Below are 3615 nucleotides of genomic sequence, written 5' to 3' on the forward strand. Positions count from 1 at the left end.
AGACACCATGGAGTCCCCTACAGTACCTGCTCACAGAGGGTGCATCTCCAGGCAGGGGCTCCTACTGGCCAGTCTCACTCTTAACCTTCTGGAGCCTGCCCACCACTGCCCAACTCACTGTTGAATCAATGCCCGTCCAATGCTGCTGAAGGGAAGGATGTGTTTCTTCTTGTCCACAATCTGCCTGGGAATCTAGCAAGCTATATCTGGTACATAGGAGAACGTATAGACAGCAACCTTCTAATTGTATCCGATGTAATAGACACTCAAAAAATTACCCCCGGGCCTGCAAACAACAATCAAGAGACAATGTACCCCAATAGGTCCCTGCTGTTCCAGAAAGTCACCCTGAAGGACACAGGATACTACACCCTACATGCCCTAGAGAAAGATTTTTGGAGCAAACAAGTCACTGGACAGCTCCATGTATACCAGCCAGTGGGAAAGCCCTCCATCCAAGCCAGCAGTGCCACAGTCACAGCACAAGGACACCGTGGTCCTGACTTGTCTCACAGATGACACTGGGATCTTCATCCGGTGGCTCTTCAAGAGCCAGAGTCTCCTGCTCACGGACAGGATGAAGCTGTCCCAGGGCAACAGCATCCTCACCATAGACCCCATCAGGAGGGAGGATGCTGGGGATTTTCAGTGTGAGGTCTTCAACCCTATCAGTTCCAGCAAAAGTGACCCTCTCAGGCTGGACGTACAATATGATTCAACACGACAAAGTCCTGGCCTCTCAGATAAGGCTATTGCCAGCATCGTGATTGGAGTCCTGGCTGCTGTAGCTCTGATAGCAGCCCTGGTGTACTTTCTGTATGTAAGAAAGACTGGAGCGGCAAGTGATCTCACGTAGCACAAACCCTCAGCCAGCCTCCAACCACAGTTGGGGCCACTCTGACATCTCACCTAATAAGATCCCTGAAGTTACATATTCTTTGCTGAACTCAGTGGCCAAGAATCAAAGAAACCAAAGTCAGCCTCCCCATCCCCATTAGCCACAGAACCAGTTTATTCAGAAGTAATAAAGAAGTAATGCAACCAGCCCCTCTCACTACACTGCTGACTGATTCCAAGCTTCTCATCTCCATCACTAGCAGACCCCTTTGCCCTCAGGGAAAAGGAGAAAAATAGAAAGCTGATGAAAATCCGCCCCCCTCACTCTGTCATGAGGCACCTCCATGCTCCTGGTCACAGCCCCTCCCTTCAGTATCAACAGATGAAAGGGAGTCTGTAGGAAGTTCAACCTTCCTTTTCATTGACATTTGGCTCATTAAATTAGTACTAGAACCAACAAACTCTAGAGATAGTTCTTTAAAAAGCAAACTTCTGGCAGAATTATTAAGAAAAAAAATGAAGCCCAGCTGGCGTAGCTCAGTGGTTGAGCGTTGACCTATAAACCAGGAGGTTATGGTTCGATTCCTGGTCAGGGCACTGCTCACAGCCAATCATTGATTCTCTCTCATCACTGATGTTTCTATCTCTCCCGCTCCCTTCCTCTTTGAAATCAATAAAAATATATTTTTTAAAAGCCCTAGCTGGTTTGGCTCAGTGGATAGAGCATCGGCCTGTGGACTGAAAAGTCCCAGGTTCGATTCTGGTCAAGGGCACATGCCCGGGGTTGTGAGCTCAATCCCCAGTGGGAGACTTGCAGGAGGCAGCCGATCCATGATTCTCTCTCAACATGGATGTTTCTATCTCTCTCGCCCTCTTCCTTCCTCTCTGAAATCAATAAAAATATATTTTAAAAAAGTGAGAGTGGGCACAATAAGCAATATTAAGAGTGAAAAGGAAACGATGACAGCAGGCAGTAGGAGGACGTTAGGACAACCTTATTGCAAATACATGAAAAATTACATTAAAAGGAGTAAATACCTAGAAAAATAAAATGAAACCAGAACTGAGTCAAAAAGAAAGAAAAGTATGAGTAGCCCTATCCTAAGCCTACTATGCAAATTGACCAAACGAAAAAACAGTTGCTATGATGCACACTGACCACCAGGGGGAAGACGCTCAATGCAGGAGCTGCCCACAGCCCACAGGCCCCAGGCCAGCCAAGGTGGGTGGCAGTGGCCCCCACCCCCCACCTCGATCCCCCTGCTGGTCACCCCGCAGAGGGAGGCAACTGGCAGCAGCAGCGGGGGGTGGGGCAGGCGAGCAGGCAGTGCCTGGCTGGCCAAGGCAGGTGCCAGCAGGGCCCCCCCCCTCCGACCGCCCCGCCAGTTGCCCCACAGAATAGCCCTGATCGCAGGCCAGGCCTAGGGACACTACCCATGCAAAAATTTCGTGCACTGGGCCTCTAGTTAACCAATAAAGAAACTGAATTGGTATTTTTATTCCTTCCAGTAAAAGATACATATAATCTAGATTATTTGGCAGGGAGTTTTCCAAACATTCAAGGAATAGTGAATTCTAATCTTACATGTGCTCTTACAGAAAATAGAAGAGAGAGAATACTTCCCCAGCTCTTATTGTGTGGCTTATTACCTTGACCACCAAATCAGAAGAAACTTGCTAGACATGAGCACAACAAGGACAATGGACCAGGTACAGAAACTCACCAGGGCAGAAAGCTCCAGATGACTAGCAAAGGGGCAAAATTGAGAAAACACGAACCTATCTTCCCCTAGCACAGTGGTCGGCAAATTCATTAGTCAACAGAGCAAAATATCAACAGTACAACGATTGAAATTTCTTTTGAGAGCCAAATTTTTAAAACTTTAACTATATAGGTAGGTACATTGTTATTAACTTAATTAGGGTACTCCTAAGGCTTAGGAAGAGCCACACTCAAGGGGCCAAAGAGCCGCATGTGACTGAAGAGCCGCAGTTTGCCGACCACAGCCCTAGCATATCACTGGTCATGTGGTTTGGTTTAGACCTCCTGACCTTTTCCTCTCTAAAGATAACATCTAGGCTTCAATTGTAGTTCAACTCCAGGCCCAGAAAAGCAGAAAAACCAGACAAGTAACACAGTGGCTGCCTCAGGATCTATTACGTTGACTAATGGCACCAACCAGTCAGTGGAGACCATGACCCTAAATGAGCACACCTGGAAAGCTGATGAATATTCTATTAAGACCCTCCCCTGAGAACTCCCCTAAGATTTCCACCTGCACAAAAGAGATAAATATGCTCAACACAAAGAATCCAGTGTGTGCTCTCCCTCCAAGGAGCATACCTTTGCCATTCCCCCACAGGCACGTATCCCCCGAACCTTGAAGGGACCCCATGAGACTTGCAACCAGGGGAACAATGGGCAGCGGCAGCTTGTCCCAGGCTAACCCCCTGAACTTGTCTCCAAGGTCCCCTTTTCTCTGACTTCTCAGTGAGTCAAAGCAGTCCAGCCTCGGTTTCTCTGTTGCTTCTTCTATGCCCTTCCTTGTCTCACAGTCCTAAGTACATTTTTGCTGCCATCATGGGCATAATACCCTTTTGCTCAATGTGTGTAGCCCTTCTCTTTGGATATCCCCATCTCCCATCCCATTTTCCTTAAATAAATTTAATCTTCTTTTTAAAAAAAGAATCACATAAAATTAAAAATTGCAATTAGTAAAATCTTTTCTGAGAGGTATATGGTGCCAAGAGAACCTATATGAGAGCTGGGGGGTGGGG

The 3615-nt window shown here is 47.2% G+C and overlaps 1 pseudogene; it reads left to right on the plus strand.

Annotated features, from left to right (window-relative positions):
• Positions 1 to 249: 249 nt before the first annotated feature.
• LOC132215139 (carcinoembryonic antigen-related cell adhesion molecule 1-like) lies at positions 250 to 1145 on the plus strand (annotated as a pseudogene).
• Positions 1146 to 3615: the final 2470 nt, after the last annotated feature.

This window comes from Myotis daubentonii, chromosome 14 (assembly GCF_963259705.1).
Source record: "Myotis daubentonii chromosome 14, mMyoDau2.1, whole genome shotgun sequence".
In the NCBI taxonomy this organism is placed as follows: domain Eukaryota; kingdom Metazoa; phylum Chordata; class Mammalia; order Chiroptera; family Vespertilionidae; genus Myotis; species Myotis daubentonii.